Here is a 25,423-nt window from a genome sequence, read left to right on the forward strand (position 1 = left end):
TTGAAAATATTTGGTAGTATATAAAAATAGGGAAAATACTTTTTTGAGGGTATATGGATTTAAACCATCATCTAAATTCTTTATTAATGCATCAGTGTTATGAAATTAGCTTACCCCAGTTATTGCTTATTTTAAAGCTTGAGAGAAAAAAACAACATAGTGAAGATGTGGGTATATGTTGGTACAGAGGTTTAAACCCAGGACTTCATGCTCTGTCTCCATCAGGTGGCTTGCCTGCTCATGGCTGGTGTTCTACCACTTGAGCCATGTCTCCAGTCCAGCATTCTGCTGATTGCTTTGAAGATGGGGTCTACTAGACTTTTCTGATCAGGCTTGCTTGCTTGCTTGCTTTCTCTCGCTCACTTTCTTTCTTTCTTTCTTTCTTTCTTTCTTTCTTTCTTTCTTTCTTTCTTTCTTTCCTTCCTTCCTTCCTTTCTTTCTTTCTTTCCTTCCTTCCTTCCTTCCTTTCTTTCTTTCTTTCTTTCTTTCTTTCTTCCTTCCTTCCTTCCTTCCTTCCTTCCTTTCTTTCTTTCTTTCTTTTCTTTCTTTCTTTTCTTTCTTTCCTTCCTTCCTTCCTTCCTTCCTTTCTTTCTTCCTTCCTTCCTTCCTTCCTTCCTTCCTTCCTTCCTTCCTTCCTTCCTTCCTTCCTTCCTTTCTTTCTTTCTTTCTTTCTTTCTTTCTTTCTTTCTTTCTTTCTTTCCTTTCTTGCCAGTCCTGGGGCTTGAATTCAGGGCCTGCGCACTGTCCCTGAGTTTCTTTTGCTCAAGGCTAGCATTCAACCACTTGACCACAGCACCACATCTGCCCTTTGCTGTTCATGTGGTACATAGGAATCGAGCCCAGGGCTTCATACATGCTAGGTAAACACTTTACCACTAAGCCACATTCCCAGCCCCTGACTAGCCTTTTCTGAGATCCTCCAGATCTCAGCCTCCTGAGTAGCTAGGGTCACAGGTATGAGACACCAATGCTTGACTTAGATTCTTTATTCATAACATTACACTAAATTTAATAAATAGCTTCTTTTCTGGCTTTAATTTCAGCTGTAGAGTTGGAGTAGAGTTTGCAAAGAACGTTAACCTAATAATCTTGTATTACATTTATTTATATAAATTTCATTTTAGACAAAAGTGTTCGTTCACTTTTCCTTTTTAGCTTTTTAAAAATACCAGCAACTTACATTGCATTTTCCCTCAAAGGCAAAAATACACATAATCACTTTCGATTTCAGTAGTTGATGTTTCATTTATAACATCAGGGCACTCATAATCAGTTTTTAAAAACCCTAATAAATGCAGGAAGTTGAGGGCTGAAGTTTTACACTGTGTTTAATTTCATAATTTTGGGTCTAAGTCAAAATCAGCTAGAAAGATAAATGAAGTTTGAGGAGCTCCATAGATAGTGAAGAGTCATATCAATACTATATCTCCCAGGACATGGATTCATGATAGATCAGCAATTAAATAATTAAATAATTTGACAAGTGGATGAAATAAAGCGTGGTCTTTTCCTCTCCCCTTCCCCACATATGTGTATATTGTCATAAATGTCTATGTAATATGTCTGTATAATAGTCAGATACACATCTAATGTAATATGTCTGTATAATACTCAGATACACATGATATATATGTATCTTTCACCATTTATAAGTTATACATGGAATAATTTTTGTGATTACAGTATGAATTATATCACATTAGTAAGAAACTACAAAAGATAAGTAAATAAAAGCAGCTACCTTCCATTTGCTTTTGCTTCATTTGGACATGATTTTACAAAATAAGTGTTGTAATATAGATGCTCTTTAGTGTGAAGTTGAAGAGCTTGTTAAAGGAATTTTTAGAATTTTTAGAAATGCTCATTTTAGTATTTTTTCTATGTAAGCTTATTATGCCTGCCAAACACAGGAACACAATCAACACCCTGTTCAATAGTATTCCTTTGACTGTTCAAAAGATTAGTGCTATGTGCTTCACACCTAGCACTTTGTACCTGTACATAACATTTGTTCAACTATGGCACAATTCCAACTTCTTTTAGAACTTTTCACTTTTAACCTTTTCTAGATGACTGTTTTCCCATACTAACAACAAAATATGTGGAATAGGTGATGTCTAAAGTTCTTCTGGCTTTAAAATTTGATTATTCCCACTGGGTATCAGGGGCTTATACCTGTAATCCTGGCTACTCAGGAGGCTGAGATCTGAGGATCAAGGTTCAAAGCCAGCCCAGGCAGGAAAATCCCTTATCTCCAATAAACCAGCAAAAGAGCAGAAGTAGAGCTGTGGTTCAAATAGTAAGGCACCAACCTTGAGCAAAAAAAGTGAAGAGACAGCACCCAGATACTGAGTTTAAGCCCCAGTACTAGCACACACATACACACACACACACACACAAACTGTTTATGTGCCTAAGGTATTTGTCTCTATTTTGTACTTTAGAGGCAATAAAGAAAAACACATACTTGGCGGTTATATGCCTTCTTTTGGATATACATAAATATATGTGGATATTTGTCATTGTATATTCTTCTTTAGCTTTGGAAACTGTGGTGTCTTTATTGGTAAACCTGGGGTTTTCAGCCCTTTTTGCAAATAGTGGACTTTTATTTCCAACACACGGAATCTGAAGAGTGTTTGCTTTGTTAGTCACATAAGAAGCATTGGCCTGTCCAAAACAGATTGTAGAATCAGAATATTTGCTAGCCACACCCATCCCAATTGTGTATTTATAACTATTTTTATTTCTCAGTGTTTACTTGTTAGCTGTTAGAAGTGACTAGTCTGTGGCTTTATGAAAGAAACCCATTCCACTTGAAACACAGAAGTACACTCTTGAAACCTGCATAATTTTAATATAAAAAATGGTGTTTTCTCACTTCTACTAGCTAGGTTGTAAAGCTTGCCTATCCATTTGTATAGCGTTAGGTCATACGTTAATTCACTAAGTATTTCTTGATCTCTCTGTAATGTCAGGCACATTCCCTGTGCTTAAGCTGCTTGCATGGAGGTTCACAGTCACCTTTCCTCATTCCTGCAGTGCTGACGCATCTGAGACACTTGTTCAAGATTTGGGAATCATTAAGAGAATAGTAATTGAGAAGCACTATTTTCCTTCCTTGGGTGATTGTCATGGACTCCTAAGTAGGAATATACAGTCTGATATCAAGGGTCTTGCCTGCTTGGTATTACTAGCTACCAAACTTGTTATTGTGTATGTTCATATTTTTTTCTTTATTACAGGAAAATTTGTCTTACCTAGAGCTAAGGAGAATGGTTACAGTGAAAGCCTACCTACTACCTATCACCCCCACTTAAACTGTCAGCTCACCATCCCTTAGTCCCTCTTCCTCTAACCCACACCCAAATTGTGAAGCAAATTTCACATATGATGCCCAGTTACCTGTGGATATCCCAGTATATTTCTCCATAAGATTTTTTTTAAAGGACAACAGTCATATCAAGAAAGTGAATCATTTCTCAAAATTATCAAATACTTGAATTCACATTCACATATCCCATTATCTACATATGACACACACATATATATAGATAGATGTATATAAACATATACATACACATGTATTATATACATGCACATACCCATTCATGTATATTTTTTAATAATTGATTTAAACTTGTCAGGTTAGATTCATGAATTGCCATGGATTCATATGTCCTTCGTTTAGGGTTTTTTACCTTATGTCTTTTTTTTCTTCCCTCCACAGCTTATTGAAAAGTGGTGTATTCTACCCAGTACATTTTTTAGAGTCTAAATTTTGTTGTCACTTAACGTGCTCCTCTGAACACTGGTAGTTAGATTTATAGTGTTGAAAGGATCCAAGCTTGAGATACAATCACAGATACACATACCACACATACTTTTTTGGCAAAAACATTTTCCTTCTATACTGAGGGTAGTAGACTATATTGCCTAGACTGATTATCTGGTGTTACTAGACATTAATAATTGCCAGAATTCATTATTGTTGTCAAAAAGTGGTGGGGCTGGGAAGGTGGCTCAGTGGTAGAGTGCTTACCTTGCATGCATGAGGCCCTGGGTTCGATTCCTCAGCACCACATAAACGGAAAAAGCTAGAAGTGGCGCTGTGGCTCAAGTGGTAGAGCACTAGCCTTGAGCTGAAGAGCTCAAGGATAGCGCCAGGCCCAGAGTTCAAGCCCCACAACCGACCAAAAAAAAAAGTGGTGATATTCTACCTTTTTAATATATAATTTTATTGTAAAGATACTGTACAGAGGCATTAGAGTTACATGAGTGAGGTAATTAGTCCATTTCCTATCAATCATTGTTACTCCCTCCTATATATTTCCCCTACCATCCCTTTCCTCCCCAACGCTCCCCTCCCTTCCCCCATCTTTCCTCCCCCCTCAAAGTTATAAAGTTCATTTTCAACATACTGTCTTGTATATCTCATTGTTACAATGGGTCATCCTGTATCCTTATTTCAGCATATTTTACTTTTTATCATTCCTCCTCTTATAAAATCAGTAAAGGAATTTTTATAAAGAAAAACACATCAATCAACCATGTGAATACCAAATATATAGTTTATATAGAAAAGTAAAAGTAAATATGTTCAGTGTTGCAAATGGGCATCTTATTATCTGTCACCCTCTAGAAGTGGCCCATGGAGGTGTTCATGTGTGTGTCTGCGCTTCATCAGAAGCCTGTGGATGTTATATGTGTCAGTCCATTCCTGCCATACTTATCATTGCTCACATATTCTCTCAGCTTTGACCAATGGGAACACCTTCATGTTGGCTCCTGAGTCCTTTTGATTTGATCCCAATGCCACTTGTTTCATTTTCGTTTTATGTTTAGGACTGTTATTCCTGAGTTTAATTTTGTTTTCAACTTTACATTTTTACATTTTTTTAACTACAAAGGTAAAGATAGCCAGCACAACAGATACCCAAATATTTATCAAAAGCTCCAGTGTACATTGCTAGTTCCCAATTAGTTGTTTAAAATAAGGACTAACTAGAGTATTCTCCAAGCTTCTGTTACTATAAATAGTTATATATTCATTCTTCTCTCCCTATCTTTCATTTGCATTGTAATATGTACACTTTTCATTTCTTTTTGTTAATACGACAGCTAATCATAGATATCTTTGCATAACTTTGTATAATGATGGTCTGTATTTTCTATAGCTTCATAGTACTCCATTATATGGACATACCATGGTTTTTTTTTCAACCATTGCCTGATTGGTAATTATGTGTATTATTTTTGGTTTTGCTAATACAAGTATTTATATAATTAGCAACTTTATATATGGGGGCATTGGGTAGATGTCTTTAGAATGGATTCATAGTATTTGGATAATTTGAAAGTAAATAGATGAAACACAAGTTTTTAAACAGATGAGGCCCTCCCTATCTATAGCTCACTTTTCCTAGCTTAAGAATACAAAACTCTTCTTCAATAAAGTTTTTAGTTTATCTTTTTAGTTGCTTATGAGGTTTATTTATATGTAAGCTTACTTAAAGTACACAAACATCAAATCAAAATTTTTGTTCATAGAGTCTGAACTGTAAGGGGCCTTGCAGGTCATTCTGATCAATCATCTTATCAGATTCAGAGTCTGATTTCTCTCTTCTGCATATTTAATTTATGTTGAGTTCAGTTACATTTCTTTTTTTTTTTATGTTCATCCCCCTTACCCAGAGGGATACTGATTTTCCTGTTATTCCAACCCTTCATTCTGTTTTTACTTTGGAAATTTGAAGCTTGTCCAGAAGTTCAGTTAGAGCACCAAGGCTTACAGCTTCCCCTGCCACTAGGCCATGCCCTACCTCATTCCTTCTGAAAAAATTGTAAAGGGACACTTGTGTATGCTACAAGAGAGCCAGAACTAGAAATGTTCTATTTGCGTAAATAGTCTAGTGTGGTTTAGTGGTTAGATACCTGCTGAGGGCTTGGACAGAGAAATTTATGCGTAAAAACAGGTGTTTGAGAAAACACCCTGACACTTCAGGTCAGAAAAACCTGAGTTATTTTTTTAAAGTTTGAACAAAGGCATTATGTTTTTATTTTCTATTTGTTTTAAAGTACTACCTTACTTAAAGTACACTACCTTACTTAAAGTGCTCATGTTTTTAAGCCTGACACTTCATGACTTTACTTTTTTTCCATAGTAACCTTATTGAGTGCAAATTATAGAAAGCTTCTTGGCTGGCCCCTGTGGGTCTTCAGGCATATGAACATTTTCCTCCTCTGTTTGCAAGTATAGCTTTCTCTGGTTGTTTCTGGGAAGTGAAATGAGTTAATATGCTAATTAAGGAGGTCACAAGAAAGTATGTTTATTCAAATCTCTTTAATCTCTGAACTGTTCTACACTCTGTGCCATCAGTAGGGTACAAAGTATGTATGTATATCTATATCTATACTTTATATATATACACACACATAGATATGTACTTTATACACACATAACACATATATGTATATATGGGTACATGAGTATGAAGTTTCTATAGCTACCTGTAGAGTTTGTATAGCAAAACAAACAACAAAAAACCTTCCCTAAACACTGAAACTTACACAATTATTAAACTTACTTATATTAACATTTAGCTTATATCCCAGAGTTTTCCATTTCAGTCATGCTGTGACTTTTGTCTGTTAGTCTTTTATCTTTTTTTTTAACCCCTTCACTATGGGCAGATGCTACTCAATCTATCATCTCTGCCCCTGGCCCATCAATAACTTAAGCAGTCACCTGACCTTCTTATATCTATTTTCCTTATTAGAAATCTGTAGCATCAGCTCACTTTCTTTCACATCTTAATAGCAACTACTATTTAGAGATAATAGAAAACAAAATGTATATACCATACAGATCAAAGTGACTATTAATAGTGATGATTTTCCCTCAATGATATATTTCATCATTCTTTAATCACATGAGGGGATCAAAATAACTTCTGCCATTTATGACCACACCACAAGCTGAAAAGGTGGTTATGCTATAGCCTTACCTTATTTTTACTGACTAGAGATCATGAAAAGTGGAATAAGATACATTTTAGGTGTTAGAACAGTGTGCAAATGTTTGGTGTGAATTGTTAGGATAACTACGCTGATGTTAAAGAAGTCAATCTCTCTGACATTAAATTGGAATCTCTTTATAGTGCCAGTCTACTTAATGCTTGCCAGACTTGTTTTGACCATCCACTAGGTGCCAGACAGTATAAATGGAGCAGGAGTGCATCCTGCTGCTGAAGATCTTGTGTCTCAAAGGACACACATCACACACCACAGAGAGACTCTCATGTTCTGACTTTGTATATGTCTGTGTGTCTCCATTTCCAAATCATGGTAATTTCTCATCATATATCCTCTTTTTTCTAAAAGAAATTCAAAGATTAATGGTTATTTGTCATTGAAATTTCATTCTGCACAAACCATAGCTAGTACAAAGCTAAAGAATAAAGCTGGGTAATGCTGAAAAAGGCAACTAGAGAAGTGAGCTTTAGCAAAACAGATTTTGATACTTATTAAGGTAAGTCATTTTCTTCAAGTCAGGGGCTCAGAAAGGTGGAGTCCCTTGCACAGTGGTGAGTTTGGAGCTGAAACTTTTTAACAAGTGTCTTACCTTACAATAACTAAATTATTATAGTGGTTTCAATGTCAATGACTGCTTCCAAAAGCAGTTTCTACAAAAGAAAATAGCTGTGGGTGCTGTTCTAGTAACTGTGTGCCTGAAGTCATTCTTTTGGCTAACAAGTTCAAATTGCAAAGTTGAATTTTCCAATGACGCTTGTAATGTTACCATGGTAAGAAAATAGATAGGAGGGTAGGTGCGAGTTGGAGTCTAAAGATGGAGAAAAATGATAAAAGAACCCAGAGTCTTGGAAATAGAAAGGAATTTGATTCAATGTCTTAAAACCTAGATTTTATAACTTGAGAGCAATACCTAACTTTTTAAACATGGATGATATGCTTTATTTTCATCTGTCTTTTCCTCGTTGACTTTTAGGTGCATTGAATCGTTTAATCTCATTGAATCATTCAACATATTCAGCTCTTGTTATATGCAAGGAAGAGAATACTCATGGACTATTGATAACATTCGATTCTTCCCCGCTCACATAGTCACATAAGCTTGAAAAGGGGAAATGTTTTTACTTGAGTATTTGATTTTATATTATTAGAATTTGTAAGATGAAAAAGTTGGAAATGCATTTAGTAGCAGTAAAAATAAACATTAGTGCTCCAAGGATATGAATCTTAGTAAGTACCAGAAATTAATATTTAAATTTGACTCAGAGCAGGCAGAATTGCATTTGTGTGTGTACATGCATGTGTGTACACCAGTGCCAGGGTTTGAACTCAAAGCTTTGTGCTCTTGCTTGACTTTTCCACCCAAAAGTGGCTCTCTAGCAATTGAGCCTTAGCTCTGCTTTTAGCTTTCTGCTGTGTAATTATATAAGAGTCTCATGGATTTGTCTGGCCCAGTCTGGTTTCAAAACTTCAATTCTCAGATCTCACTGTACTGAGTAATTAAGGTTACAGGCATGAGCCAGCTTTTTACTTTTTTTAATTCCAGTTTTATTGAAATATGACTGATAAATACTATACATAGAGGGTCCTGCATATGATGTTTTACTTTGTGTATAATTTATGAAATAATTGCCTATGAAGCTAGTTAAGCATATCAATCACCACATCTGTGTGGGATGAGACCCGTAAGGATCTATTCTTTTAGCATACTTCATATATGTAGTCCTCTCTAAGTAGCTTTGGGGAATCGGTTCTAGGGCTCCCCATGGATATCAAAATCCATAGATACTCTAATCTCTTGTTAACCAGGGCATAGCATTTAGATGGTAATGTTTTTTATTGTGAAAATACTGTAGAGGGGTTACAGTTACATGAGCAAGGTAATGAATACATTTCTTTTTTTAAAAAATAAGTTTTTTATTGTGAAAATACTGTACAAAGGGGATACAGTTATATGAGCAAGGTAGTGAGTACATTTGTGTGTGTGTGTTGCTGGAGGTCAAACCTAGGGCTTTATGCATATCAAATACATATTCTACTATAGAACTATATCCCAATCTCTCCCATGTATTTTAAATCATCTCTAAACAACTTATAATAGCTAATGCAATATAAATAATTGTTGTGTTGTTTAGAGAATAATAACAAGAAAAGACAATGTGTGCACACTAAATGCAGACATATTTTTCTTACTGAAATCTTTGCAATCTACAGTTAGTTGAATCCATAAATCTAAATCTGCAGGTGCTATGGGCCAGCTACATAATGCAGTATTGATAGCTGTAGTCTGCCATGCTATTTATTAGATCTTTGAACTTACCTACTCTGAATATCTCATGATTTGTCCTCTGTCATCTGCAGCTCTCTTCATTCCTTAACCCTCCAACCCCTGGTGATCACCATTTTACTTTCTGTTCCCATGAATTTGACTTCTTTACATTCTACATATGTGTGAGGCCATTCAATATTTGTCTTTTTGTGCCTAGGCTACTTCATTTAGTATAAGATCCATCTATATTATTGAAAATGACAGGATCTTATTCCTGTTTAAGATTAATAAGTATTCTATTGTATATAGAAGATCCTCTTGGAATTATAATGAGATTACATCCCAATGAAATCATTATAACTTGACAATATCAGTAAGTCCCAAATGCACTTAGTACCCCTACCCTACCAAACACCATAGCTTAGCCATATAGTACATAGTAGAGTATTCGCCTCATGACTGCCTTTCTGATCTGCCTGGGTTTTGTAGCTCACTGCCATTTTACAACATCACAAGAAATAGCTGCACTGTGTATGCATATCCTGGGAAAAGATCAGAAAGCCTAATTCTCAGTTCCACTAGATATCTGTTGCTTTCCCACCATCTCAACGTTGAAAACACATAAGCTGAATATTGTATATCTGTATATTAATTTTTATTGCTATCAAGTCAGCATACTGTTGATCTATGCATTTGGGCATTTGATGTATGTTTTTAAGGCAAACAATCAATGTGTGGATAAGCTTAGGAAATCAGTTATTCAGCAAACATAGCTAAGTATAATTTTTAAGGTTTTTTTAATTGAAAAAACTGGTTAGGAACTTTTTAAATTGTTTTTTGTTTGCTTTTTACCCATTGCAAAATAAATATGGCCATTTTTTTTTCATTATAAGGATGTCTAGAGTTTATTACTGATATCAGTAATTCTTCATTTAGGTATTTGGGTTTCCTGGAGTTTTGTATAATTGTAGTCCTTTTATAATATGAAGTATGGAACTATACTGTTGTTGTAATGCTAAAATGGAAACTTAAAGGAGAACATTAACTTGTATTCATATAGACTGGGATGATAACTATATATACTGAACTTGCTTTTCCTGATTTTCTATATTGCTTTAAATATTACTCTCAGTTTAGAATGCAGATATTTAAATTAACGACTTCCAATGAACAAGTAAATAGGCTCTAAGAATTTTTTGTAATCCACTTTAGGACAAATGTTCTTCAGACTTCCACCAGTAATATAATCCTGGGGGGACAGGATGTGATAACAGGAAGTCAACTAGGAGTGGTAAGCCAGTGACTCAGCCACAAATATGCATAATAAGAGAATGAAACCGCTATTTGGCACTTGGTTCAAAATGAGATTTTTCCTAATAAGAGATCACAGACTTGTAGCATTGACTGTTCTCCCAACAACTTTTTTTTTAAGTTATTGGATTTGTTTTATTTTATTTTATTTCTTTGTACTGAGTCTTGAACTCAAGGCCTCAACACTGTCCCTTAGCCTTTTTACTCAAGGCTAGTACTCTAATACTTGAGCTATAGCGCCACTTCTGGCATTTTGGTGGTTAATTGGAGATAAAAATTCTCATAGGCCTTCCTGCCCAAGCTAGCTTTGAATCATGAGCCTTAGAACTGAACCTCCTAGGATTACAGGCGTGAGTCACCTCAGTACCTATATTGGAAAAATGACCCAAGGGAAAAGGATTTATCTAGAATGTGCTGGTAAAAAATTCTCTGCAAAACACACCACCCATCATGGATTTTATTTATCAGATTGACACACTAAAAGTAGAATGCCTTTTAAGTTTAATTTATTAGCCAAGTTATAGAATATAACAGCAGTACTTGTTTGAAACATCATAGTAGATGAACAGTTTCTTTAAATGCTCCCTCTTGCCCAGCAAAGCATTATGGTAGGCAGGTGACAAGCAATGGCATACTATTCAATGTCTCCAAAATAATTTGTCTGAAAGATGACCTGCTATCAATGAACAGCCTCTAAACATTTGACTTCTCAGCCAAATTTCCTGAATTCTTCATAGTCAATTGTAATAAAAAGTTAATAACATCAACAAAGGGGAAAATAAATGCTGGCTTTATACTTTTGAATAGGGAATCAGCCTAAGAGTTTAGCTTGTTAAATGGACTTGATTATACCATTTCATCTCAATGTCAGACATAAGGGGAAACAAGAAACTCTGAAACTGTATGATATAATAAATAACTGGAATTTCTGCATATGATAGAAAAATCTCTTTGGGTTAAAATTAGGGGCATGCTTAGCCAGACACATAGAAATTTTCCCCTTAGTGAAAGTGAATGTCAAGAGAGAGGAAAAGGTTAAGTGAATTATGGTTACATGAATTAGAAATGGATGTTACAACTGGGAGAAATATTTATTTGTATCTTATAGTTTTCCACACTGGAGTTTCTTAAACCTAAGTACACTAGAAATTCCTATTGATACCCATTCTTTAATAATCGTGCCATTCAAAATGATTCCCAAGTCCAACCATAGACCCAAAGGGACTTACAAATTTAGTACATGATAAAGGTTACATTTCAAAGCATTAAAAGATGGTTATTCAAGAGATGTTTGACTTATGAGTAATCATCTGGGAAAACAAACCTGTGTCCTAACTCATGCTTCATACCAAAATAAATGCCACAGAGATCAAAGGTATAAACAATTTATAGACAAGAAATATGCATGGCTTTAAGCCTATGCAGAATTGTACAGATTGATTCATGAGAAACTGCTGAAGGAAGTGTAAGTGAATATTGACTTCAACATCTTTAAATGTATATCTGCTGCCAAGACCCCCGTAAAAAATTATTTTAGAGATATATTTACATGTGGGTAAAATGATGAATATATTATTCTTTACACCATTGTAATAGCTGAAGGATACTGCTCAAGTATTCACTCATAAGCATTAGCTTTTCTATGCATCTGTATAGAAAAAGATGGAAGCATTTCATTATGGAATATTCAAAGATCTCCAGGAAATATTTAGTATTTGTATAAAGTATTGGCATTTGTATAAAATATTGTATAAAATATTGGCATTTGTATAAAGTAAATACACATAATTGGCATGTTCAGAATATCTCATATATGCTGTAAAAGGACAGACAAGCAACTAACAAAAATGGTTTCCTTTTGAGAGGGGAATTGCGTAGACTGGAGAAGTGAGAGTGATTGATGCTTATATTTTATTGTATGCCAGTCTTTTCTAGTCTTTACTTTTTTGATATTTTGTGTACAAATATGATCTTTCTCCTAAAATATCCCTATGAAAAATCAAAAGGAAGAGTAATGTAGTAGTCTTTATTGAAATTTACCATGTATGCCATTCAAAGACTGCCTACTTTTTGAAGTATTTGAATTAAAGGATAGAAAATGGTAAACCTATAATTATATTTAACACACATATGTATTTTATGCCAGTACTGACTGCTCAGCCTTCGATTGCCTTAAGACCATTGTTGAGGATATTAATTTTTATTTTGCTCTCAAAGTGTGGGCATACTAATTAATAGAGATAATAATATAATCATTTATTATATATATTTTAGTACACCTGTTTTTGTTAAGGAAGAAATAGCTGCAAGTTTAGTAAAGCTCAAAACCTATGTACATACAACTATATAAGATGATGCTAAATGAAACTAACCCCAAGATATGGACACAAGTGGTTCTTCTTTGTTGTTGTTGTTTTTAATGTACTATCTGATTGTTTTGTTTCCTTTGTATGTTCTTCCCCCATATGGTATATCTTTTGTTGTCAATGTACTTGATATTGGTACCCTGCATCTTGTATATACATTTGTCCAATTCGGGGACGAGAAGGGGAATAACAAAATGCTGAAACAAGGAAACAGGATGACCTATTACAGCACTGATAACCACAAGACACTATATTGTAAATGAACTTTACAACTTTGGGGGTGGGGTGGGGGAGAAGTAAGGAAGATGAGGGAGGGAAGGGATAGTGGGAGAACAACAAAGGAGGGAGTACAACTCTCAACAAGAAATGTACTCATTGCCTTACTCATGTAACTGTAACCCCTCTGTACAGCATCTTTACAATAAAATAAAAATTTTTTTTTGGGGGGGGGTCCAGTCGTAGGGCCTGAACTCTGGGCCTGGGCACTGTCCCTCAGCTCTTCAGCTCAAGGCTAGTGCTCTACCACTTGAGCCACAGTGCCACTTCTGGCTTTTTTTTTCTTTTTGATTATGTGGTGCTGGGGAATCGAACCCAGGGCCTCAGGCATGCAAGGCAAGCGCTTTACCACTGAGCCACCTTCCCAGCCCCAAATAAAAATGTTTTAAAAAGAAATACCTGCATGTTTATATAACAAACTCAACTAAATTTTTTTAAAAATTTTATTACCAAGGTGAAGTACAGAGGGGCTACAGTTACATAAGTAAGGTAGAGAGAACATTCCTTGTCAAACTTGTTTCCCCCTCATGTTTTTTAAAAATAAATTTGGAGATTTATTTTTTGTGAGAAAGAAACAATTGAGATATACTTCAGTGTACAGATTATAGGTTATCATTTCCAAAAGTAAACATTTTAAAATAAAAAGATAGTAGAGAAAATAAGAAGCATCCCAATTGAACATACTTTCAATTAATAATATTACATGATGTTGATTTTTAAGCTATAACTTATCCTAAGGAGTGAGTTTCTGGTCACTAGAATATACTACATATTTACATGTTAAGGACATTGCATTCATTCTTAGACATTCTTGATATTTGGATTTTTAACTTAATTCATGTTTTTTGTATTTCTTAATTTTTTTCACTTTATTATAAGACAGATATGTAATGTATAAATAAACATAGAGAATAGTAAGTCAATAAGGTTCTCAAAAATATATTTTGCCTGACAGGACATTTTGGTGTAATTATATATTTGGCTCAGAATTTGATGATATAGATGGTATTATTAGCAAAGTGAACATAATTTAAATTATTCAGTGACTTCAGAGACTTTAAGAATTTTTTAATAGCCTAAGTATTTGTTTTTATCACTGTAAAATTTCAGAGCATTATAAGCCATTTTTATATACTAACACTTTTTTCAGTATATGTGACAGGAAATCAAATAGACAGTATGTCTTTGGGTGACCCTGAATTTTTAGGAATATAATCTTCTAAATTATTTCCATGCCAATATTAGTAGAACACTGACCTATTCAAAGGCTACTTTAGTAGTATAAATAAGTTGAGTCTGAGATGGTGTTTTCAGAACACTGTGGTATTTGAATAGTTACGTGTATAGATAGCACTGTTGCCTTTAACAAAGGTGATCCAAAGGACAGCTGTCAGAAGAGAATCTAGACTTGGGAGAAACAATTGTTTTCCAAAGGAGTCCAAATACTCAGTGCAGACTCTGAATTACAAAGGAAACAGTTGGACTTAATATTGATGTGCCAAGTCAGGTGCAGATTTAGGATATGAAATCTCCATGTAAAATAAGTGGCAAAAATAAATGTGCAATCAGAAAGATTGAAGGTTCAAGTAGACATCATTTTTTTAACTAGAGTCCTTTCTTTAGAAATAAAGAAATGCAGATAAAGAATTGGAGTTACCTAAGGAATTAGGATTAGGACTCCTAGCTTTTTGCCTGAACTTCAGCTCCTCTCCCTTTTACAGACATACAGGTACAATTTAATGTTGCTACATTATTGGATTTTGATTGCCTGTGATAATTCCCTTTGATAATTGCCATCAAGCTGTTGCAGGGTTTCCTGAAGCAGTTTTGTGGCTCAAATGCAGCAAGACTCAGAAATAGGAGCTAGGGATATAGTTGTGTGGGCCCTGTTAAAGAGGTTACCTTTTAGAAAGGCAATGGCTGAAAGGACTTTTGCAAAAGATAGATCAAATTAGATGCATATTTTTAAGATTACTGTGGCTGCCATAAAAGAAATCCAAATCAAAACAATATTGAGATTCCACCTCACCCCAGTTAGAATGGCTATAATCAAGAACTCTAATAACAACAGATGCTGGAAGGGATGTGGCCAGAAGGGAACCCTACTGCACTGTTGGTGGGAGTGTAAACTTGTTATACATATACATACATACATACACATATATACACACACACACACACAATGGAATTCTATGCCTCCATCTGAAAGAATGACATTGCCCCATTTGTTAGGAAATGGAAAGACTTGGAAAAAATTATATTAAGTGAAGTAAGCCAGGCCCAAAAAAACATAGGTCCCCTGGTTTCCCTTACTTGCTTGCAATAACTAGTATATGTCTGGGACAAGCAGAAAGGTCAAAAGCTATGTACATATGACCAGATAAGATGATGTTAAGCAAAATGAACCCCAAGATAGGAACACAAGTGTTTTTTTTTTCTTTCTTGCTGTTGTTTCTAATGTATTTATAATGTACCATGTGATTTTTTTTTGTTGCTTTGTATGACCCTCCCCCACAGTATAATCCCTGTTTTCACTGTATTTTATATTGGTATAATTTGGGGAGGGGAAAGGGAAAAGCAAAATGTTTAAATAGGGCGCAGGTTGATCCATTGTAACAATGAGATGTATAAGACACTATGTTGAGAAACGAACTTTACAATTTAGGGTGGGGGGAGTGTAGTTGTGGAGGTGGGAGCAAATGGATGATAGGGGAAAAACAAAGGAGGAGGCAACCATGCTTGTTAGGAAATGTACTCATTACCTTGCTCATGTAACTGTAACCCCGCTGTACAATATTTTTACAATAAAAAACATTTTTTTTTTTTGGTCGGTCATAGGGCTTGAACTCTGGGCCTGGGCACTGTCCCTCAGCTCTTCAGCTCAAGGCAAGCGCTCTACCACTTGAGCTACAGCGCCACTTCCGGTTTTCTGGTGGTTTATTGGAGATAGGAGTCTCACGGTCTCTCCTGACTGGGCTGGCTTTGAACCGCGATTCTCAGATCTCAGCCTCCTGAGTAGCTAGGATTACAGGCATGAGCCACCAGCGCCCGGCAATAAAAAACATTTTTAAAAAATTTAAAAAGATTACTGTGGCTGCAATATGAAGAACACATTGAGTGAATCAGTGGTCACTGCAGTGAGGAAAATAATGCCTAAATTAGAATTATCAATGGAAGTGGAGAGAAGAGCTGGATAAGAATGACTTTCGGTTCTTTTCCTTGTGCCTAAATTGAGGCATTACTCTAGCAGTATTTGTTACACTTATTTTTAGCTAATATCATTTGGTATTGTTGCTTTTTGTCATTGTGATCCAATAAAATAGAGGAATACTAGAAAGACGGAAAATCTGGGAATTTTGTATGCCTAATGATCATCAAGTGTAAGTTTTGGAATATTCCCTAAATGTGTTATTTCATATATACAACATTCATCTGTAAATACTACATGATTTGATTCAGGTACTATGACTGGCCTTTAAATTTTCTAGTAGAAACATTTCATGTTTTGTAATTTTATGGTGGTTGATAAATGAGTGAACAAGATTTCATTTTAAACTGTGACATTTAAAAATAGAATTTATAGATTGAAATCTTCAGACTTCGGGGTTTTCATAACTTTTGCAGTTTTTCAGGGATTGGAATTTACAGCGCCTCATTGTAATTTGTTGCAGCTGCTCACCCTCCTTTTTGCCCTAGTCAGTTTTCTAGCCTAATGTTAGGGCCTACATCATCACTTGTAGGCCACCTGCACCACACCCTCACATCCTTATAAACTCCACAGGTCTTCTCATGAGCATGTCTGTCATCTTGGATCACATTCTTGCAGTACAATCCTTGGCTTGATATCGTTTCAAAATAACTCACACAGAAAGAAAACTATTGGATGATTTTTAACTTGAGTTTTTGAATTGCATGTTGTAAGTTATTGTTGGTTAAAAGACACTTGTAAACAAAATGTTATTCACTCATTTACTCACCTGAAATATATTGAGCATTTACATGTTGTTCCTCATTTAGCATTGTTAAGATAAGTCTATTAAACTTCAGTAATCTAGCTGTGACCTGTTAACAGTGATACCGAGAAAAAGCGATACACGCAAATATCGAAAACTACAATATTGAATTGTTGAATTTAGATTAAGTTGATAAAATGCTAATAACCCTTATTTTATATTTCTACTCCCCCTTTTTTTAAAGGTGGGAATAAATTTATCCATTTTAACTTGTCTATAGTAAATACCAGCATAGACTACCACAGCAAACAAAACAAATTTAAAAGGCAGCAACAAAATACTTCAGCATAATTTATGAATAACAACTCTTTTTATTGATTCTTGAGAAATGTATAAGCTGATAGTTTTTTCTCATCAAATATCCTTTTCGTTTCTGGAGCACCACAGTATTTATTTTGACTCCTAAAGCTTTCAGAGGACATATACTTGATGCCAACTTTATTTTAAAAAACAACTGTTTTGTTTCATTAAGTTACCTGTCTTAACAGAGGTACGGGATTACAGTTTTCTTCCAAACGGGAAAGAGAAATGGAAATTTGGGAGGGAGCAGAATGAGGTTTGTGTTTCAGAATCCACTTTAAAAAGATGAACTGTCTTCATTTCCATTAAGATAACATTTAAGGTGGTTGGTTTCAGAGATGGAGGCAAGAGTTTCACTAGCGTTGAGGACTCAGAATTTGAAATGAATGTAGATGACTGGAAAATATAGCTGCTATTTTCTTTTTCTTCATTTAATAATTAATATTAAGGTTTTAACACCTCAAAAGTACACACACAGTTGAGTTTCCTATTTATTTTACCACTGAGTTTCCATTCCTTTTATCCTGGCCTCTCTTCCTTTAGTATGAGGTAGATCCTTTTACCTCTGGTTAACACACACACACACACACACACACACACACACAAACACACACACACACTTCCTTTAGTATGAGGTAGATCCTTTTACCTCTGGTTCACACACACACACACACAAACACACTTCCTTTAGTATGAGGTAGATCCTTTTACCTCTGGTACACACACACACACACACCCCTCACACACACACACACACACACACACACACACACACACACACACACCCCTGGCCTCTCTTCCTTTAGTATGAGGTAGATCCTTTTACCTCTGGTTAACACACACACACCCCTGGCTTCACCCACACACCCCTGGCCTCTCTTCCTTTAGTATGAGGTAGATCCTTTTACCTCTGGTTAACACACACACACACACACACACACACACACACACACACATACACACACACATACATACACCCCTGGCCTCTCTTCCTTTAGTATGAGGTAGATCTTTTTACCTCTGGTTAACACACACACACACACACACACACACACACATACACACACACATACATACACCCCTGGCCTCTCTTCCTTTAGTATGAGGTAGATCTTTTTACCTCTGGTTAACACACACACACACACACACACACACACACACACACACACACACACACACACACACACACACACACACACACACACACACACACACACACACACACACACACACACACACACACACACACACACACACACACACACACACACACACACACACACCTGGCCTCTGTTTAACACACACACACACACACACACACACCTGGCCTCTCTTCCTTTAGTATGAGGTAGATCCTTTTACCTCTGGTTAACACACACACCCTTTTGCAGCTTTTCAGCTCTTTTCTGTCTTTAAATTCATCTAACATGGTAAATAGCATGTGATTGGTCCAAGCACAAAGCACCTTGTTCTTTCTTTGAAGTGAGACTGATTCTTCTGTCAGGGATTCAGCTCCCTGAATTGAAATTGGGATTTGTGATCAAGGTCCTTTCTTCACCAGCTCATTTGCACTCCTTAACATATTTAAGACAAAAAGAACTCTACGTGGCCTGTTCTCCTTCCCTGTATAGCAGTTCTCTTGGTTTGATTCCCCCATGCTTTTCTGTTTTCCTTTTACAACACTAGTCCAGTTCTTGGCACAATTTTACTTTTTTTGATAAGATCAACCAGAAACTCCAGCCTCTGAGTTGAGCGATCTATTTTCTTTAGTCACATTGTGATTCCTGTAAACTTCTAACATTATAAATCACCCTTTTTCAAAATCCTCTCCTCTCTTGGCTTTTTTTTTTTAAATCACTTCCCTGGTTTCACCTCAACTGTGTTATTTTTCTCTATTTTCTCTCCTGATATCTTATAATTTGCTAAGCTGATGAATTCTGATTCCTAATGGAGCTATAGTTGGCCCTGTTCTTTTTACTACATTGACTATATTATTAGATGCTTATACCAACTAAATTCTGGAGTTTCAGGGTGGATAAATAAGTAAGTTAGGTGTTTACAAAATAGAGTAAGGAGGTAGACCCTACAGGAGCTAATATAATAGTTGGGGGAGTGGAAGGAAGGGAATGATTTGGGGGTTATCAGTTTGGCCATTTCAAGATTTGTGGCTTCAGTCGTTAAGATTTACAGTATAAGAAAATAAACACAGCTTTCAAAGATAATGATTGTGTCTTTGTATACACAGATTTGGAAGGATTTGTTAGATTTCAATTATTTGTTTGTCTTGCATGAGTATGGAGGAAATAACAGACTTGAAAAGAACTCCTGTACCAACAGACATGCAGATGTGAAATAGGACACAGCCCAGAACATCAGAAGGGCTAAGATTCCTACTTGTCATACATGACTTACTTTTTCCACTTCTTTGGCTCTTTCTCCACATTTCCACATGTAAAGTTTGTTGTAACCACAGAAAATTCCTTGAAACTCTATATGCTGTGTTCTTTGTCCTTTGTCTTTAATGTCTTTATACACACAATGTCTGAGTACCCACTTCATCCTCATACTTACTGTGAATTCCTTTTGCAAATCCTCCACAATTTAGCCCTGAAAAAGTATTTACCCACAAAGCGGTAATCATATTTGAGCATCTCTCTGCATGGAATTAACATGATGTTTGAGTATTCCCACAGCAACCTACCAATTGCCTTTCTTGATTTCTATGGCTTTTATATGTCTAGGTCCATCCCCACTGGGGATGTATGCCTCTGACTTCTAGTGAAGGGCTTAGAACGAATCTAATTATTAATGTTACCAGATTTTTTTATCATTACATGACTAAGACATCATTAAAAAATAAACTAGCATAAGTTTAATAACTGGCCTTGTTAATATTAAAACATGACTTTTTAAAAATACAGTCAAAGGGAGAACAACAAAGGAGTGGGTAACAATGCTGGACAAAAAAATATATTCATAGCCGGGCGCTGGTGGCTCACACCTGTAATCCTAGCTACTCAGGAGGCTGAGACCTGAGGATCGCGGTTCAAAGCCAGCCCAGGCAGGAGAGACCGTGAGACTCCTATCTCCAATAAACCACCAGAAAACTGGAAGTGGCGCTGTAGCTCAAGTGGTAGAGCGCTCGCCTTGAGCTGAAGAGCTGAGGGACAGCGCCCAGGCCCAGAGTTCAAGCCCCACGACCGACAAAAAAAAAAAAAAAAAAAAAAAAAATATATATATATATATATATATATATATATATATATTCATTACCTTACTCATGTGACTGTAACCCTCTGAACAGCATCTTTACAACAAATCCTCAAAGAAACAACTGCCCCATAGTGAGCTAAAGACTTAAAGAGAGTCTTCTCCAAAGAGGAAATAAGAATGGCCAATAGATACATGAAGAAATGCTCACCTTCTCTAGCCATTAAAGAAATGCAAATCAAAACAACATTGAGATTCCCCCTTACCCCAGTTAGAATGGCTATAATCAAGAAATCTAATAACAACAGCTGTAGGGAACCCTACTGCATTGTAAACTTGTTCAAACCACTTTGGAAAGCAGTGTGGAGATTCCTCAAAAGACTCCACATAGAGCTCCCCTCTGACCCAACAATCCCACTTTTGGGCATTTACCCAAATGATCACAAACAAGGCTATACTAAAGCTACCAGCACAACTATGTTTATTGCAGCATTATTCACATAGCTAAGAAATGGAACCAACCCAGATGTCCCCTACAATAAAATTTTTAAAAAAATTTTAAGGGAAAAAAATCTAATCTGAAAATACTTCTTGAGTTCTTGATTGTACTCTGTGAGCTTACTGAAGGAAAGAAATAGTACACTTAGCCAGGCGCTGGTGGCTCACACCTGTAATCCTAGCTACTCAGGAGGCTGAGATCTGAGGATCTCGGTTCAAAACCAGCCCAGGCAGGAGAGACCGTGAGACTCCTATCTCCAATAAACCACCAGAAAACCGGAAGTGGCGCTGTAGCTCAAGTGGTAGAGCGCTTACCTTGAGCTGAAGAGCTGAGGGATAGCGCCCAGGCCCAGAGTTCAAGCCCCATGACCGATAAAAAAAAAAAAAAAAGAAAAGAAATAGTACACTGAAACAACAGATAATTATCAGCAATAGATGATAATTTAATTATCAGTATATTTATTATCTATATGTATTTTTATATATCATATATTTATCAGTATAATTATCATATATTGCTAATAGTTATCCATATTACTGATCTCACCTGATAGCATAAAATAGAAAGCATTGCTTTCTATTTTGTTATGAGATGGGTGAACTGTATTGCTTTTGGAAAAGACATCAGATTTTAACCATTTGAAATAGCTGAGTTTGTAACATCAAAAAACTTATGTTGGGCTCTGGCTGAGACCTGAGGATCATGGTTCAAAGCCAGCCTTGGCAGGAAAGTCCATGAGATACTTATATCTCCAGTTAACCACTTGAAAAGCAGAAGTGGAGCTGTGGGTGAAGTGGTAGAGCTCTCACCTTGAGCTGAAGAGCTGAGGGACAACACTCAGGCTCAGAGTTCAAGCCCCACAACCAACCAAAAAAAATTATTCATGTCATAAAAATTTGCATGGTTAGCTATTTTTCTAAGATATAAGACACATAAAAAGGTTAGTATATTTTTAAATCATGTGCTTACAGAAAAAATCTACAGCTATCAGCTCTGAGTTTCACAGATACCCTGAGGATACTTTATACTGTATCATTAACCTAATATGAATGGCCAGATGAGTATATTCATGTCATCCTTACAGAGGCTTTTGCTTTTTGGGATTTTTGTACCTACTCTAGGGCTTGAATTCAGGGCCTAGGTGCTGTCCCTAAGTTTTTTTGCTGAAGGCTAGTGCTCTACAATTTGAGCCACAGCTCACTTCTGGCTTTTTGGTGGTTTATTGGAGATAAGAGTCTCATAGGCTTTCCCACCCAGGCAGGCTCAAACCGGGATCTTCAGAGTTCAGCCTCCTGAGTAAGATTACATTAATAAGCCACTGGTACCCAATTGAACACAATGTTTTAGGTTGTTTTTTTTTAGAGTATTCAGAGTTCAAAATGATAGTAAAGGTGATAGTCATAATATTCACTTAAAGTTTATGTTAGGAATATAATGCATTTCAACCCTTAGTCTCATTGAGCCAGGTCTTTCTTTTTATATGTGTATTTTTATTTTATTTATTCTATTTTTTGTTTATTTTTGCACTTCTTGGAATAGATCCCAGCTCCTTCTTGTGTTAAGCAAGCATGCTACTACCTGAGCCACACCCCCAGCCCTCCTTGAGTCAGGTCATATTTATTCATAAGTATCTCTATTTTCAGTCAGCTTCAGGACTATACTAGGTTACTCCATATAACTCCCATATTAGTAAGTCAAAAGCAGTCAAATAATTAACCATTTCGTGTGGGCCAGTTTAATGACTTTCTTATTTCTTATTAGTAACTTTTATTTCTACTCTTTTTTGCAATGATTTTCTTGGTTATTATGGACCTGTTAAGTCCTGTGGTTCTAAGTCTTAATAAACTAAAGATTTCCCTGTGGAGGTTATTTTCTTAACTTCTTTATTGAATTTGGTGGGGATACATATATTTAAATACAATGTGGTAAAATAAGATTCAGACGGGAAACTAGGTCTTAATACCAAATGATTCTCCAAGTGCTATTTCAGTATAAGGTTATACACACTGTGTTTGTAAAATGCAGGGTATAGATTTTTGAAAATATGATAGTCTTATCTAAAAGGACTATTTCTACACTTATTTTGGTGATTGACTAGTTAACATTTTTTACTGAATTATGTTAAAACATCGCTCTTGAATCTGTATAGATTCATAGTACATCTTTTTCTTTTCAAAACAACAGTAATATAATAGTCTACTGATTTTATTTTTGCTTTCTTCATAGTAGTGTTAGCATTTAATTAAAATGTGTGAGCTCTTGAAATAGTTGGTCAATATGTTTAATATTGTAACACAACAGCAAAATATCAAAAGTGATGTTTTGGGCTACACTAAATGATGTTGTCACTGACTCTTGATCTCTTTCCATTCCTGAATCCTAACACTGTCCATGGTAATCCAGTTTCCTCTCAAGAGGAGACATGGTCATATTTTGTTTTCTTTCCTGAGCTCTGACAAGAGATTCACCCAAAGACATCACAGTCTGTGCTACAGATGATCATGTTCATGTCTTGGAATTTTTATGTTAGCCTTATTTTAAGTCTCGCAACGAAATGTTGATTGAAAATACTCAAAGTTTGTATTTGCTTTTGTAAAAGGGTGCCAGAACAGTGAGGTAGTATTGAAAACAGTTTGAAAGTGCACTGTTCATGGTGTTTATTTAGTAAATTGAAGGTTAATTTAATTATGGGAGGGAGAGGTTCTCTCCGAGAAATACATGTTTTGGTGAATTAAATAATTCTGTATTTGTTCTGTTTTATCCATCAAACTAAAAATAAAACAGCATTTCACTTGTTTATGCCTCAGGATTAGCAATGAGGAGATAGTTCTCCCAGCAGAGATAATCATATTACATTCCTTAACTTGGCTATATTGTGTGGTAGATGAAGAAATATAATTATTGGTTTTGAGGATAAAATGCCATTTTTCTTGAATAAGATGAAAATAAGCACTGTTTAGAACTTTGAGCATCAAAATACAAAAACAACCCTCAACAAACACATTGTTCTTTCTGTGTTATTCTTTTCTCCTTATGCTGATTTGGAATGGGGCTGATTCAGTAGAGGAGAACTTTGTTTTGCTAGGGAGTCTATATATTTTATATGTAGCCAACTAACTGTAATGTTTCATTGGAGTATGTCTCCTTTTGGATTTGTTAAGTATACAAATAGTTCCTATGGCTTTCATACTCATAGGATTTGACAGAAAACTTGCAGTCACTATGTGAAATACTGTGCAGTTTTCCTAACTTCTCCAAATGGCCCCAGACATTTACAATTGTCTAGGAAGGATAATTTTTCTTATTATGAACAATCAGTTTACTTTAGCACTAAACTTCATAGAAGTGGTTTTCAGTTTTCAGTTTTTGTTACTTGCCAGTACAAACGTCTCTTTGGAATTCAGTAGTCACTTTGGAAGGCATCCTAAAGGACTATTGTGAATCATCACTTGTCTAAAACTATATTTTAAGAATAACTAGTATAGTACATTATAAATACAGTTTATAAAGCTTGAAATATTTTTAAAAAGGTTTCCTCCAGGCTGGTGGTGTGGTTCAAGTGTTCAAAAGTCATATATTTATTTACTTATCAGTGATGTATCTTTGTCAATGTAATAACATATGAATAAAGTTAGCTATTGAGGCATAGATGCTAAAAAAGCAAAAGGTTAGAAGCAAAGCAGGCATTTGAGTGACTGAACTACCAGTTATCTGTATACAAAGAAATAATTTTATTCATAGAAAAAAGTAAATTTTGTTCCATAGACACTGAAATTGAAAGGTTTTAATGATATATGACCTAAGAAGAATAAATCAGAATTCATAGTTGTATATATTTTATGCTCTTTTCTGTAAAAAAAATGGGGTAGTGTAGAAGAGTATTCAAGAAACTAAAAACTTCCTAAAGGCAATTTCACAAAAAGAAACCTTCACCTGATCCGAAGTCAATATTAGCTTTTTATCTCTTACAATGAAATATTGTGAGTGATCAGTCTCCTTTCCTAAGATTATAAAATTGCTTACAAATCTTGAAGTCATGATAGGATTGATAATATTTATTTGCTTTGAAATATCACTGGTATTCTATTCTCTAGTATTCTTACTTGGGAGAAGAATATGTAAAATATTTCTATTTGACTTTTGTTTT

At 35.4% G+C, this 25,423-nt stretch overlaps 1 protein-coding gene across 2 annotated transcripts in view; it reads left to right on the forward strand.

Moving 5' to 3' along the window:
- LOC138808755 (5'-nucleotidase domain-containing protein 1) overlaps positions 1-25,423 on the forward strand; it is a 107,131-nt gene that overhangs the window by 22,366 nt on the left and 59,342 nt on the right. The window lies entirely within an intron of this gene.

Source organism: Dipodomys merriami, unplaced genomic scaffold, assembly GCF_024711535.1.
Source record: "Dipodomys merriami isolate MVZ:Mamm:240054 unplaced genomic scaffold, mDipMer1.0.p SCAF_476, whole genome shotgun sequence".
In the NCBI taxonomy this organism is placed as follows: domain Eukaryota; kingdom Metazoa; phylum Chordata; class Mammalia; order Rodentia; family Heteromyidae; genus Dipodomys; species Dipodomys merriami.